This window comes from Hipposideros armiger, unplaced genomic scaffold, assembly GCF_001890085.2.
Source record: "Hipposideros armiger isolate ML-2016 unplaced genomic scaffold, ASM189008v1 scaffold_289, whole genome shotgun sequence".
NCBI classification, from domain to species: domain Eukaryota; kingdom Metazoa; phylum Chordata; class Mammalia; order Chiroptera; family Hipposideridae; genus Hipposideros; species Hipposideros armiger.
Window position 1 is genome coordinate 710,127 of NW_017731639.1, and position 16,672 is coordinate 726,798.

The window sequence follows — 16,672 nt, forward strand, 5'->3', positions numbered from 1 at the left end:
GAGAGGGAGAGAGAGGGAGAGAGAGGGAGAGAGAGAGAGTGTTTTAAGGAGCCAACATTTTAAAATCTAGACATTTCCCAAAATTCATATTCTGGCATTCTTATAAAGTCTCACAAACTGGCCACGCGGTTTCACCTCCACATGGCAACAACTAGTCTCCGAGGTGCAAGGTGGTGCCTCCTTTCAGATGAAGCTCCTTTCAGGTGAGCCCTTCAATCACAGTCCCCTTTTAAGCCCTGCGTCTCCAACTCTGAGGCTATGTCAACACCGTTTATTATCAAACTTGCTCCACTATTTTTCTCATCGTGAGGAAACATTTCTCTATACCCATGTCTCTTTCTAAAGTGGAAAAATGAAAAGATAACTGCGTATTTTAAGAAGCACGAGAGAACACTTATCTGTGTAGAAGTGAAAACTTAATATGTAAATAACCTGGCCAATTTCTTTCATCTATGTTACCTGCCGGCATTGTTGGTACCTGTTCATAAATTGGGGTTTGTTGGTGCTGATCTCTCATTCTGTCTCCCTCTCCTGGAACCCCCTAACCTCTCCACACCAGCTCCTGTCATTTCCCAGGGATCCACAGTCCACAGCCACATCTTTTGCTCTCCTCTAAATGCTGACAACTCTTTGTTGGTACTATATGTTTAACACGAATCAAAGGAAATCTTAATATAATCGAATCATATACTTTTAGAGCTTGAGTGGTCCCAGGTGATGCCCTAAGCCTTTGTAGGAAGGACCTATTCTCTAGTGAGGACAGGTGACACTGATGTAGAGTGAGGGATGATTTCATTCTCACATCCATGATTTACTGATGGACTCTTCGGGGCCAGGCTGTGCTAGAATCTGAGGCTGTATTAAGAACAGGGGAGAAGGGTCTCTGCCTTCACAGGGTTTTGTGGGCAAGTGTGCAACAAACATTTTGCCAAGCCAATCCACAGGGAAGGAGACAAGTGATCAACTTCTGTCCTTCCCAGGTCACTGGCTTCCAACGCAACATCTCCTTGGGCATCTATGGCCATGCATGTGCGGAGGGGATAAGTATAAAGACATATGTTCTAATTCACTCAGCTAACTATCCTTTTAAACATTTGTGAGCCCCAGGGCTCCTGTGTTGTTTTGTTAGTGGTTACTGCCTTAGGTCCTTTCTAGTGTCCCAGGGCGTTTCCAGGCACTGTTAAGGTCTGTATGCTGTAGGAAGGCTGCATGCTAGAAGGCTTAGGTTTTTTACTTTCTTTAGTTCTCTGTCATTTTAAAGATCTATGGGCTATTAGAGTACCATTTGACCAAAGTAGCAATTCTTCCATGACCTCTTTGACTTTCTTAATAACTTTAATTACTGTCAGTTATCTTTTATATCAAGCCTTAAGTAGAAGTGAAACTTCCTGGGGGTCTAAGATCATGTCTTATTTCTTCTGATCTTCCCCAGGACACAGTTACTTGGACACAGAACACTCACAAAATACATGGAGTTTGATTAAAATTATTGGAAGAGGAAAAATACCAATGTAAATAAGGCACACATTAAAAAATAAAAAAAGATAGACATTCAAATTAGGACAGATCTTTACTACATTTAAATAGCTTTCTAAGTTTTATAGGTTCGTTGACAGGGGTTCATTATTAATTTCTGACATATTAAATATAAAAGGGGAAATTTTCAAGTTTTAACTGTAAGCAGTATATTTTTTCTCTTGAACAATTCTCACCAGTTTTCTTTAAACTAAAGCATTTCTCCTATTTTGTCCTTACATTTTGATTACCTTTTCCCACAATCAATGTGATCGCAAGAAAAGTACCAAAAAAATGATGTACTATGTATAAATCTGCGAAAGAATCTCAGTTTATCCCACCCATCAACCTGCCTTCCTTGTACTCCAAAAAATTTTCATTAGGCATCAGATATTCTCTAGAATCTCAAATAAGAAGAAAACAAAATATTATAATTGTATTTATATACAACATGTTTGGTAGGTATTGAACACATTACTTTTCTACACTTCTCTAATCTCAGAAAGTACCTTTACTTGTTCCTAGAGGTATCCAGTCCAACTATACACGAACATGGAAAAAAATTCTGATATTACAAAAGAGAGAGATTGCAAATGAAGAAGGCAGGTTGCTCTTAAAAGTTGACAAATGTAACATTTCTTAAGATTTACATACAGCCAGAGCTTCCAGTTTTGTTCTTTAAATAACATTAATGGAAGTAAATATGTTAACTATTCTCCAAAGAGAACTCTAATTTCTACAGGGTTAAATCACTGAACATTTTTAAGTGCCCATGTCACATCAACCATTCTCCAACATGGTACATCGAAATAAATGAAAGGGATTAATAAATTTCTCTCTAAAATGTCATTTTAATGGGTTTTTAAAAAAGGTAAAGAAGTATCATATTTTGTTTAGAGTTTAAATTGGCCATCACTTTAGGATAAAACCCAGAGAAACATGTAACCACTTGATTCAGTGGAGTTGAATTCCATTCAAATGTACTTATTCTGGAGAAATTAAAATTTTCAGTGATTTTTATTGCTAGTATCAGTAAAGCCACAGTTGTTGTGTTTGAATCTTTGCAATTCTTCCTAATAACCACCTACATAATGATTTGAAAACTAATAGAACCTTCCATGGACCTATACACGGCACAGTATATCTCCTTTAACCTTCCTTTATCAATATTTATAAGAGGTGAGGAGCACAAAACATATATATTTGCAATTACATTTGCAAAAAAAAATCCTCAAACAGCTGTGGAGGCAGCAAAGATTAGAATCTGATAGTAGCTTGGAATAATGAAGAAAGGGATTGCAAGGATTCAGCTACAGAACTGATAAAAAATAGAAGGAAAACCTGCTCTTCAAAATCCTTAGTCTGTATTTTATACGCAAATTAAAACATATATTCTAAGAATTAGAAATAGTACACATGACTAATGTTTCTCAACCAGAAAATTATTTGAAAATGTAATAAACCTTGTGTTTTACTACTATTAAATTGGAAATTTGGACAATATTTACGTACAGTATTTTAAGGTCTAATTTAATTTTTCTACAACTCTTACAAAGTAATTGAAATTTGGTTATACCTAGCTAGTTTCTAGGTAGTATTGTTTACTTTTTAACCTCATATTTATATGAATTATAAAAGTCTAGATCCTTTATGAGACTTGAGTATTCAACTGTCATATTAAAATAATCATAAAAAATCATCTTTTAAAATATTTTCCCTGTTATATTTTCAAGTTAATGTTTAAGAATAGAAAACATTTTTAGACTTGTTTATGTTTCACAATAGATATATAAAACCTTAAGAGGCTAATAACTCAGAACAGGAATATGAACATTATTATAAAGAGCCATCTTTTGAAATTTATAGTATGCTTCAGTGAGTAAGTATAGGAAAACCCGAATTATTTAAATTGTTAAAAAATTTACTTACTTCTTCACTCTGCAATTTTTATAATAAACTCTGCTACTCTTTTTGAACTTGAAGAATATAATAGCCTCAGAAATGAGAACCCATTTATTAAGGCACATTAACTGTCTATAGTAAATTATGCTTTTTTATGTGGCATCACTGTTTATAATTAAAATGTATTGATTAACCAATATTTGATATTTTTAATAGGCTGAATTGTGTTCTAGTTGAACGACACTGACTAAACAAAAATGGATAGAAATATAAGTACAATTAATTGTTTAATCTGACCACTCATTTTTAATATATTTATTTTACTAAAAACAGGTTTCTTCAGAACATGGCACACACTTTTATCAAACTGTTAATGCTTTGCAAGAAATTCTAAATGGGAATATAATCACATAACAAAATAGCATATCTCTTTCTTTTTCATCCATGACCAAACCATGCTATAATATCCTAATTATTTTACATACATATTCAGAGAAAATTAACTAACCTCTAACCTTCCTAATATGTGAGGGCTTAATTTCATATATTGCTATTTCTTAAATTCTTTAAATATCACTGACACAAGAAAGGCTTACCAAGAACTTTAATCAGGCCACAGACTCTGCAGACTTTACTGAGTAGGCAAACCACAAAAATGACTGAGTACCCGGAGATAATCAATTCATTGGTCATCTGGTATAAATGTGAAAGCATCCTTCAAAACTTTTCTGGCTTCACTATCTTGCATCAAGTTATTAACCTCTGGATTTTAGGAGTTGAATCTATTAGTGCCTAAAATATATATTTAGACTAAAATGCTCCATAAATATTAGATCTCAGAAAGGAACCAATTAACTTTTTAAAGGAAATGAAACGATGGCCAAGCTAGTCTAGTGCTACTTGATAAAACTATTGTGCAATAGATTCTGGGATCACAGATTTAGGGGAGAACGTACAATCCTTCATCAAAGAGTGGCAGCTTATCCACAAAGCTTCCTATTCCTAATGGGAAATTCTTTTAAAAGTAATAATGAGGACTTAAAAACTATTTAACATTCTTCTACCAAAATTAGCCATTTATACCAATGGTTCTTAATCCTAAAAGAACCAGAACCTCACCCAGAAAACCTTGAGGTACTTTCCTTTGGAGGGAAAAAAAGCACAATGTGCGATAATAATTTACATCTATTCCTAATCAAATGGTTATGTTCCAGACTTAAAATTAAATGGTACAATATACCCAAAAAGGCATGGTTTTTTTTTAAAGTTTAAAAAAAAGTTAAAAATAAATCAGCCCCTAGGAGGATTACATGAATAACAGTTTCCAAGGCTGAGAACTATTAATACTTTGCTTTCTTTAACATTTAAGATTTTCAAAGTGAATTACAGCCTTTTCAAGGCTTAAATGGTAATTAAACAACCACTTCATATATCTATATCACATTTAAATGAAATACATGATACAATAATGATTTGTTTTAAGAAACTCACATTACCCTTTGCTAATGGAGAGATATGAAATTCACTAAACTTGATATGTTAAAATTCCTATCTGAAGTACAATGCAGGTTTTAAAAGCTACTTTCATGAGATGATGTGAGGGGAACTAACTTGATGGCAGCTCATAAAACAAGCACCCAGCCCTCTCCTTCAGGTCTCTCCTCTGTCAAATACATCACACATCTGCATAGTAGAGTTTAACTCTTTTATGGGACGGTGCAGATTGTATATAAAATTTGAAGTAAAAAAAGATTAGATGTCTGTCATGGCTATCCTGACTAAGGGTTGATATAATGTGCTAACAACATACTTAAATTAAATGCAAGATTATATGAATTTTATTGTGATTACTTTAAATACAATATCAATAAATGTAACATTTATTTTTCAAATGCATTAATGCTGTATGGTTTAAGGATAATACAAAGACACCACTCATCTTTCATTTTTGTAAAAAATAACTTTTTGGTTATTTGAATATTTATGAATATTGCATACATACGTATTAATATTTTCCAAGTGTCAAGATCATGTAAAATGGGATATTTGTTAAATTATTTTTATGATTTCTAGATTTATCTAATCATCTTCATTCATCTTTGGTTTCTTTAAAAACTTAGATTGGCATTAGTGTATGTTTTGATTACTAATATTTTTGAATTCCTTAATTATGGACTATAGAGCATAACAAAAATCTGAAGTCCTCATCAGTGGAAAAATATAAAATAAAATGCTATAAGTTTAAGTAATTTAAATTATTAAGGTTTATTTATATACATCACTAGTAAAACAATATTTGAATTTGAAAAAATATAAATTGAGGACTTTTCTGTGTGACTGCACTTTTAGCTACAACTTTTCATGAAGAATTTAAAAAATTAATTTAATTTTAAAATTATATCCTCTGCAATGATTTATTTACCTTTAAAGTTATCGCACTATAATTCTATCACCTAATATAATACAGATTAAAGTAATATAGAAAATTATATCATGATGAAAACACTGCATATAAAACATTAAAGAAGTATTTTATCTTTAATAAAGTATTGATTCAATACTTTACATGTGTCTCTGCACACATGTAATTTTTAAAATTAGCAACAATTAAAGAAAAAAAATCTCATTGGAAAATCAAATTAACATGCCAACGTTGTTTATAAATTTTTTTGTAATGCCAGGGTCTTATCATTCAAAGATTGTATATTCTAGGAGAAAAGTAACCACTTAAGGAAGAATTTTGTTTTATTTAATTTTTCAATCTCAGGAAACAGAATGGGGTTATTTTATTCACATTGACAAGAAAAACTATACGGAAGTGTAAGAAGTTAGGATTCAGTTCTGGTGTGACAGGTACAATTTACCTACAAGTAATAACTTTAATTTTTGTTTAAATTGAGATTTATTTTAAATGCAACATATGCTAGCACTTTCATGAGAAAAAGACAAGTCGAAATTAACTTAGAGTAGAAATATCAAGTTAGGGATGTATCAGAGATGGAAAACGTCTGCTTTTGTTTTAATATGAAGAAAAGCAACCTGGCAGAAGTTCTCTTCAGCCTTCACCCCTTTTTGAACCCAAATTCATCGACAGCATTGTAAGGCAACAAACATATTCTTTTTCCTAGAAGGTATGATTATTTTCAAAAGCTCTCTAATTCTTTTGGAATATTTCTTAATGTATTAGTGAAATGAAGAGGATTAATATTTCACTTATTTTGACTGTGTCAGGTTATTCCCCAATTATTATTGATGCTATCATAAAATTCAGCAATATCACTAAGAAGAACACCCTATTTTTGTGACAATCAAGAGACAAAATATGGTTGTTTATACTACAGCTTTTAATCCTTTTTGATATTATGATGTCACATTTCTATATTTATTTAAATTACTAGATTAGTTATTATTTGCAATATTTTGCCTATATTTATTATCATCACTACACAAAATGCAAATGAAGAAAGTTTCCATTTTCAAATATTCAATTCATTTGTGCTTATTAATATAGAGAAATGTAATAATGCTGTTCGAGATGCTTTTTTTTTTTCCTTTAGAAGAAAAGTCACAGATTTGCTCTTCAAGAGCTATAGGACTGACAGCTTTCTTTAGCTGTAAGTTATTATAAATTCTGAAAGAAATAAAATTTACAGCTGTCGTCTCCTGGTTTTCAGAATTATTTTAAATGACAAGCCCTGTGCCAGCTTTTTGTTTTAAACAGTTATTAAAAGAATCGTCCCTTGCCATCTTTTTCCACCTACATGTTGACAAATTTCAAATTCTCTGATAAAAGTATTAGTAGAGATGTTACACTTTACAAGAGCATTTGGTAGACTAAGAATAAACAACAAGTATACTTTTCAATAGGTTCATTTTTATAATTCTGGAGAGAAACATATCCCAATATTAACACAGTTGCATATGCTTCATGCAAACCCATTAAAATACCTCATGCATTGCTCGTAAATTAAATTAATTTCAATCCTGTCTTATCACTCTCTGCATAACATACCGTTCAGTGTGTTCCAAGAACAGTAGCTCTCCTGAGATACTATTCCCATTTTAGTACAGAAGCCAGGGCTGGGCATAATGGGATGCTGGAGCTGTTCTTGAGGAAGGAGGACCTTTTCTTTGGAAATGTCCCTGTTATCAAAAAGACGACTCACCTCCTTACACTGACAGGGGGGTCCATCATTCCAATGAGAAAATACTAGTTGAGCTTAACTCAAAATGAAATAATCCATTCCAATTAAAAAAAAAATAGCTTTTCTTCCCACCCCCAACCCCGTCCCGGGAAAAGCAGGGACCACAAATTCACATCACCCTACCATTCAGAAGTGTTTCAGAATCAGACTGAAGGAAGACAGTCATTATCAAGCTGTGATTTCTTTCTAAATTATGACAATGTGAAGCGGAATTATCACAAGAATTCTGGCACGTGTAATTAATAATCAAAGAAACGACAGAATGACTACAATATATAGATTATGAGCTTTATCTTCAAAGATAAGGAACCTTGTAAGTTACTTCCTAAGTAATCTTAAAATAATGGCAGTGTTGTTTCAAGTCTCTATATAAAATGAATAATTATAAAATTGTAAGTTAGTGTTTAGTCTTGTATACAAAGTGTACCTATAAAACACACTGGTGCTACATTTTCTTTTTTCTGTCAATATGAAGAACCATATATAATATTTGAAATTTCTTTGATGAATTTTTAAAAAACTGATGATGTTTATACTCATGTGCAGGGATCTAAAGTGCATATACTTAAAAGTGAAAAAATTTAGAAGTTAATTTTCTTCTGCATTTACCCAATTAACTTTAAATGACCAAAATTGCTCTTTATACACTGCTTTTCCTATCAAACACACTGCTACACACAGAAAATGCTCAAAGGACTACCATTCTTTGTAAAAGACATTCATATTCATATTCTTCTTCTTCCTCTCTTCCATTCCTTTATCAATCTATGTTCTTTTTGTTTTGAGGCAGAGACCCAGTAGCCACCATTATAAAATAGCTGACTATTCTGAAATAATATGATCCTGCCTCAGGGCGAACTAAATCATATCATCCCCACTCCTCCCCAATTTCTCTAATAGAAGTAAAATGTATCCCACAATATTTGAAAATACTTTACCAACAAACAGCATCCCAGCACCCTGCGGTAACTTTTGTATAATTGAACATGAAAATACAAGTGTGAATATACGTACACTAGTTTTTTTTTCAACACACTTCAGTTTCAAAAGGGATCATCTCTTCTTTTGCATGCTCCAAAGTAAGCCAGAGGACTATAAACGTGGGGAAAATGGTTTTTTTAAAACTGCCACATCTCCATAAGTGATTATCAACTCCTTAACTTGCAAAAAACAATGTAACCATTGTTTGGTAATATGACACTGTACTCTACATTGCTTTTTAACACATTGGACCCTGTTACTCGTATTTCTCATTGAAGTCATGGAACTCAGTTAAGACTGCCACCTATCACAAACTTGTTTGAAAAGTCAGTGCTACCCCAGCCCTAGTTCTTCTAAGATTGCACGAGTATCAACAGGGCAGTCAAGTTTCCTTCTTATTATTACTATGTGATATGGTTTCAAACATCTACTCATATGACTTACGAGCATGTTCTTTGATACTGACATTAATTTGCACAGTGATTTATTTAAAGGAGAAAGAAGCAGATTTGAGTACAACATTATAATATCTTTTATTAGAATTCTATGTAGCTATTCTAGTGACCCAATCTCCTGAGTTATTTAATCAAAACTATTTAAAAATCACCAAAATTCTTTCAAATGAATGAATCCTATTGTAGTTTTGGTGTGTGAAATATATATATATATATATATATATATATATATATATATATAATCTTAAAGCATGTTTATATTTTGATAGCTTATATTTTAATGGTTGGCTAAATTAATGCTTTAAAAACTGGCATTTTAAGTATATTATTTTAGCGTTTAAAACTGTTTTAAATGAATGTTTCTAACTGGAAAAACACTAATTCAATGGAAATAATCTGTCATTACAGAGAAGAAAATTAAAATATAATAAACATAAAGCCTACCAAGTTTTTTTTTCCCCTCCGAAAGCAAAGAACAATGTCACTGTAGGGACTTTATATGTTCTATAAAGCAGTTACATCCTTATTTAAAAATCCTATACACCATGGCTATATTATAATATTTATCTATATTAATCTTATATTCTATGCTTTTAATATTTTATTTTATTGAGTCTATAAACATATATCACAGGAAGCAATGCGATATGGACCAAAGCCAAAGGAAATTTTAATGTCCGTGGTGTTTCAGAAGAGAATAAAAAGCTGATAAAGCTGAGGCCGACTAGACATAACTAAGAAACATGAGCAAATATCACAGGGACAACAACATTCACCATCTTTCCAGGTTTCCAAAGAGGATAAAGAATTGCTCCCACATGCATTACCTTTCATTGTCAGGATTATACCTACCACCTTGTGAAATAGTTATAATGCATGCACAAGATGCAGAACTATAAGTCTAAGAAATCCTTGAAAAACTCAACTAAAATGTTGCTTATCAACAACAACAAAAAAAAAAACAAAAAGGAAAAAAAAAACCACCTAGATGTATGTGTATGGCTTATGGCTCAGAAACCATAAAACCCTTTGAAGAGCAAGAAAATACACCTTGAGGCATATTATATTTGGGGGAAAAGGCTATTTTAATTGAAAATGTATTAATGAATTGCTTCCTCATGCTTTATATAATTCTTAGAGAAAGTTCAAATGAAGTCCCCCAAAAGATGTTTTACTTAGGAGAAGCAATATTTTGGAACTCATACAAACCATCACACTTGTTTGGAAAGGAATGCCTTTTTAAGATGTAGAAGTATTACTATCAATCACCAATGAGTTAATTCTACATAATAAGGCAGGTTTGGATGCAAACTGATCCATTGTGGAATGCTGTATCTAAAATTGATTACAACAGCACTCAAAATGAATGCAGCCCTCCAAACCACTTCTTTGCTCAGAAACATTAATCTCAATTAGAAAGAGAGCTTCATAACAGTAATGCTCGGTATAAAAAAGTATGAAATAAATCAGCTTTTATAAGACACAACAATTAATCAGTTTTGAAACTAACAAGTTTTTTTTTTTTTTGCACAAAATTTCCATCAGGACTCTTAAAACAGCTGATATCTCCAAAATCAGGTTTTAAATGTGTCCTAAAAGAAGCTTGTGTCATATACTTTTTAAGACTTAGTTGTTGCAACTTTTAAGTAGCCTTGCATCATTGTACCACCTTTTCAGTACATGTCTCTATTCTGAATGCATGTTAAATGCTTCTCTGAAACTATATCATTCCACATAATAAAACAAATATGAACACTGACTCTCACTGAAGATTCCAAGGGATGTATAATTTGTTGTGAGTCAGAGTAAAAGTTTGATAGCAAATTGCTGTATTATAAGCTGATACTCTCAATCTAAGTGTAGAAAGTGTGTTCTGAAAGTCAAAATGGATATTTGACTATCAAATGAAACACAGCGTAGATAAGTAACATGCGACTGAACATACTTAACAGGTTTCTACATCACATCTTCAAGAAAAGGGCAGACAATTCATGAATGCTGCTGAATACATTGGTTCATGTAACTATAATACCTTGATGACATTCCTCAGCCACCCAGAAATCAAATTTTTAAAGGGTGAAATAAAGTTTAATAGAAAAGAGGTCATGCATTTATTAAAATAATCAACATTAATAAACGAATAAAGTTGTCTGTACTGTGGTTTTATATCAGCGTATGGCCGTTTTCTGCACTTATTTTCCAGGACCATTCTAGGTAGGATAAACTTCAGCATTTCCAAACACTCTTTCACAGCTATTGCAAAAACATCATTTTTTTTGTACATCAAGCTCAAAGTTGATCAAGAATGTCTGATAAGTGATTCCACTCGCAATAACAGCCATACACTTTTGCTTGGTTTCTTATTGCTTGACTCTTTACAAAGAGAATAATTACTCTTGGCTCACAGAAGCGAAGCGAAGAAAGACTAGCTTCAACTTGATAACTGGATTATTATTGTGTAGCTAGCTTTTCTTTCCGAATAAATTTAAAACTTTTCACTCTATTTAGGTGCTTTCTTCTATTCAAAGATAAGCATCCTCATCTTTCTTTGTCTTCACCCTAATAAAGCAGGTTCCCTTTTCTAACCCAAGACTTATGGCACGCCTACAAGATCATAGTAAGAAAGCCTCTATAATTTACCCCAAACATTTCTTTCTAGAAAATAAACACAGCCATCATGCAAAATGAATCATGCAAAATGATTCAATTTGGAAAAAATAGCTAGTCACTGTTGTACTCTAAACTTATCTTTTTTATTTTAAATAATCAAGCAATCCTCTATAGGGTCAATGTTCTCTGCTAACATTAATGCGACTGGCAGAAGATACTAATATATTTTCCAAATGTATAAGCACTGGCACAGTTATCAGTATATAAATACATTTTCAATACAAATTGTGTAGCATATGTAAAATATATCTGTTTTACTCAAAGGAACTACTTTTTCTTATAATATGTATTCTTTTTAAAAATATCTAAAATAAAATGTATTTTCTACTAAGAAAAAAATCATACCTTTGAGTAAGAGAAATATTAAAACTCATGTAAGAAAAAAAGGCAAGATTTTTAAGAAAATGCAACAGGAAGAGAGATACAATCCTGAAACACACAATAGAATAATGAAACTCATTATAAACCCCTATCTTTGAAGAATTTAGGAATAATTTGTGAATGCCATGACATTTTAAAGTGGGATTAGCAAGTCTTATTACTGAACTAACCTCTCACTTGTAGAGCAAGAATTAAATATTTGCTCTGCATTTAGAATCACAAATCGAAAGTTTCAAGGCTCTTACAAGAATTTCATATTTTAAGAAATACAGGCTAGAAATTTTAAGCATTAAAGAATGTATCAAGGAATGTACAGACCAAGATTGTTGGTGTATTTATAAAATCTTTTGTTTCAACCAAAACATTAAAATCCATAATGAATTTTATACAGTTACTCTTAGTTCTAAATTCTGTTCCTAAGATGCTAGAAAGACTACAAATACTTCTCCAGGTAGGCAGTTGGGAGGCAAAGGTGGAGATGTGTGCATCGTACTTTACACAAATTCATTAAAAGAATCAAATCACCAAGTTCTGTTCAGCTGCAATGCCACCTTTGGGGTACTGTTCTAAGCTTTCCAAAGTGCCAGCTGTCTTTTTTTTTTTTTTTTTTTTTTTTTTTTTGCTTATGACAACAGAAAGGAAAGGTAATGCCTGAACATATTTATATTTCTAGTGAAAAGACCACCCAGTGGATGATGCCAGAGCCTACAAATGTTTGACAAATACCTTGTCAGAAGATAAGAAATAGAGTATTATGAAGAGACAGTCCCATTCTCTTGTATCCCAGCTGACTGGGGCCATGCAAAAAGTGCTTGGACAGTTCTCACACTTTAAGTTCCCTTGCTGTTACCCCAAAGTACCTGGAAACTTTTCTCTGCTTTTAGATTGTAATGCCTTCAAAAGAACAAATGTATTTGCTGCATTACACAGTAGAATTACTTGGACACTTTCTCTGCAATCAGAATTAGTAGCAGGTCACCATTACCACTAAGGTGAGTGTTCAGCAGAGATCAGACCTAACCCATTTCAATGTAAAATGTTTGAAGCTCCTAATCCGTTGTAAAACACGATACAGATTTCGAACGAGTTGCAGACTCTTAAATCTGTAATTTTTTTAAAAGCCCACCCAGTTCGGGATATTTGTTTGTTTCCAGCCCCATCCCGAGTTTCCAGATCAAGTTTCAGTCGGGATCCACCCGTCCACAAACCACCCCAAACCCTCGCTCTCCTTCCTTCACTCCTTCCCAACTTGGCGCCCCGGTAGTTAGAGAAACCTCGTCTCCACTTTCCCCGGGAAAGTGGTGGCGTCCCAGGGCTTCCCGCTCGCTGGCTGCCCCGCAGGATCTTGTGAGACACCTTCAGAGGACGTGGTTCCCCACTGCAAAACTGGGGATCACTCAGATCAGAACAAGAGAGGCTGGGCTCCCTGCCCCCCCCCCACTGAGCGCCCAGCCTCTGAGCTGCCTTTTCTCGGGGAACCCGGGAGACGGGTGGGAACCAGGGCGCGGTGCCCAGCTCCTCGGGCGAGAGGCCCCGGCGAAGTTCCCACCTGAGCAGGCAGCCAGAAGTGTCAGACGCGTGGGAGGGGCGGGGACACGGAGGCCGGGAACTGGGAGGCCAGACCCCGGGAGGCTGCGCGCTGAAGAGATGCACCAGGGCTGGCCAACTTGCTGCTGCCTCCCAGAGCAGCTGAGAGAAACGCGCCGCCATCCGAGGCTCCTCCGGCCCGCCCACCCTCCCTCTCCGGTGCCGCAGCCGGGGCACTAGGACCACAGAAAGGAAGGACGGCGCGCCGGCGGCGGCACCGCACTTACCGCACTCTGCTCGCCCGCGCTGCCCGCTTGCTACCCGGCCGCCGCCGCTGCCGCGTCCACCGGAGCAGCGCGCGCACACAACACCACTTGGCCAAATTCAAAGGAGCCGGGCGCAAGGGGGAGGGGGCCCAGCGCAGGGAGCGGAGTGGGGGAGACCGGGGGAGGATACAGGGAGGGGGGAGAGAACAGCAAGTGTTACAACTTCCTTCCCTGCCCACCGCCCGGTCTCGGGGAGGGCAGCGCGCGCCGAGCGCCAATGAGTTCACTTTCTTTTTCTCCCCCGCGCTCTCCCCCTCTCTGTTCTCGCCGGCCCCTCCAGCCTCCTCCTTGGCTGCTAAGGCCCGGCTGGAGTTTTCGGTTCTCGGGCCGGGGGGGCGGGAGGGTGGAGGCGGAGAGGGAGGAGGAAGAGGGAAAGGTGAGGCGGAGAGCAGGGCGCTGTGCCAGGAAGCAGCATCCAGGACCTTAATCGTGTGACCGGGGGACGCGCCGGGGCCGAGTGTGCCCGAGACCAGGCGCGTACACGTGTCCGTGTGTGTGAGTGTGGGAGAGAGCCGAGGAGCCTACCATGCGCTTCCCCCAGTGCGGATCGCGGGAGAGCCCAATCCCAGGGCGAGCTGGACCGCGCTGTGATCATTTATAATCCGTGTGTCCTCCACGCCGCCGCTCGTCAAGATGACAGGTACTTTATTTCCTCTCCTTTATTCAAAAAAAGCGATTCCGCCTTGACTGCCTTTTTCTGTCAGATGGGATTTGCCGGACTGAACCACGTTCGCTGCCCCTCCCTCCCTCCCCCCTCCGGCCGCGTCGGTACAGGGAAGGCACCGAGGCTCCCATGCTGTGACCAATCAGTGCATCTACTACTCTGGCCGTGATTTAGGGGTCATCCATGAATAACACTTCACGCTGATGAATGGCTCTTGCCGGCTTTCGGCTCTGATGAGGGGTCTGCCCGCCGCTGATTGCAAACACTAATGAACTTCCAGCGCCATTTGAAATTCACACGCACCAACAAAGTGCGCGGGTACGTGCAAGGGGGTCTGTCCTTTTCTTCTCCGGGTGGCGGGGAGGAGGAGGTGGGGGAGGGGGCGGGTAATTGCTTTGGACCTAAGTGGAAACGCTTGTGTGTGTAATCAAGCCTCTAACCTTCTTAGAAAACTACTTTTTCTTCATCTTCCATAGTGTGGGCATTCCAGGTCAGCTGAGGCCCCCGAGGAGGTGGGAGTGCAAGACACTGCCGGGAAGATGGATTCTGAGGCCCAAGGGTGTAATTAAGGATTTCCACCCCCGGTAGGCGGCCCGTCCTTTACACAACCTCGGAAAAGGACCTTGGCCTTCCCTTCCAGAGTGTCCTCTCCTCCGAGACTCAAAAGCACAAATGACCTTCGAAAGGGGAAGGGAACTCAAAACACTCAGACTTTCTTACAAGCCCACTTCGGCACTGTCGTAGAACAAGTGTCCGCTCTCGGGTTCAAGCACCAGGACCTCCAACAAGCGCGCACTGGCCAGGGGACGGAATCTGGAGTCCTCTCAAGTGTCCCCGCCCTCATCCTCCCCTTCCCTCCCGTTTCCTTCAGATTAGCAATCGAACACCTGCCTTGACTTATGCTGGGGGAGGAAATAAAGTTTACTGCTCTGCACAAGACACTGTCAATTTCTGCACATTTAAGTTACCTCCGAAACTCCGGCTCCCTGCTCCGCAGCCCCAGGCCCCCTGGCGTGAGGCATGCCCGAAGGCGTAGCTCGAAGTTTTGGCTGCCCCTAAATGTTGGAACACCCAACACCGCGCGACCTTCGCGGAGCTGCTCTCAGTCTCTTCGACCCTCTCCAACCTGCCAGGCACCTTTCCGTTCCAAGACCTGGCGGCGGCTGGGCAGGGTGCGGCGTACGCGCGGGCTTGAGAAGGACTAGCGCAGGAGGTGGCTTCTTTAGGGGCGCTGGAGCGTATCCCCCTGGGGTAGCTGATAATCAGTGTACCCAGCTGCCCGGGGCGCCGCAGACCTGTCCTTGGCAGCGTGGCAGAAGGGCTCGTGGGCTCTGAGCCTTTTTATTCCACCTCCCATTCTCAAGTTCACAGCAGGAGATTCCGCCAACCTACACAGAACCTGACTCGGGCCGGAAGGAAATACGCTTACGTTTGTAACTAGGTGCAGAACAAGAAAGAGACGAAGCGCTTGGAGAACAAAAATAATGCCTCCTAGGAAAGCCTGAGCCTTTAGGATAGACTTTCTCCAAGGTTTGGGGTAGAATGGACCCGAGGAATCCCTGAACTTGAACTTGAATTCGCGTGCTCAGGTCCACAGCCTGAGTTCCCGAAGTTGCTTAAGTGATCCAGCGCACAGGGAAGCTTTAAGTACCGCTCCGGGGAAGACAGTGACGCCAAGCACCACACACACACACCCTTGCTGCCGGAAGCTAGAGTCGCCCCGGGGTGGATGGGTCTCCTTCCTGCCAGGTGTTTTCACACCTGAAACAATAAGGCGGTGGGGGCAGATTATTATGTCTCCCTCATTCTCGCCATTCTCATTTTAAGAAAACTTGTCTATTATGAAGGCATTCCCCAGGTTCCATGACAATCACCCAAACTACTTAGAATTAGCATCCCTGACCTAATGGTAAGGAAATTCGAAGGGTGTTTCATAAATCACTTTTGTGGTCCAGTTCCCACAAAAACATTTGAAAACACTGAAACATTGTTTAAAACTTTTCTAAGTGTCAAAGTAACACTCTTCCTCGCTCTTCTGTGTCTTGC

The 16,672-nt window shown here is 37.7% G+C and overlaps 1 protein-coding gene and 1 long non-coding RNA gene across 10 annotated transcripts in view; one reads left to right on the top strand and one right to left on the bottom strand.

The window, feature by feature from the left end:
- The window catches only part of TENM3 (teneurin transmembrane protein 3), a 605,620-nt gene extending 589,335 nt beyond the window's left edge, over positions 1 to 16,285 (bottom strand). For 4 of the 7 annotated variants that reach the window (XM_019658771.1, XM_019658770.1, XM_019658772.1 and 1 more), the window contains exon 1: positions 13,924 to 14,004. The gene's annotated coding sequence lies outside the window, so the exon portion shown is untranslated. Of the gene's footprint in view, positions 1 to 13,923; positions 14,005 to 15,594 lie in introns of those variants that run through there. The other 3 variants (XM_019658774.1, XM_019658773.1, XM_019658769.1) reach the window with 2 other exon arrangements.
- On the top strand, positions 14,311 to 15,462 carry LOC109391324 (uncharacterized). 3 transcript variants are annotated; one of them, XR_002125780.1, is made up of 3 exons: positions 14,311 to 14,602; positions 14,667 to 14,944; positions 15,103 to 15,462. It is a non-coding gene; the product is annotated as an uncharacterized LOC109391324 (long non-coding RNA). The 3 variants fall into 3 exon arrangements; XR_002125781.1 differs by having other exon boundaries at positions 14,737 to 14,944; XR_002125782.1 differs by having other exon boundaries at positions 14,801 to 14,944.
- Positions 16,286 to 16,672: the final 387 nt, after the last annotated feature.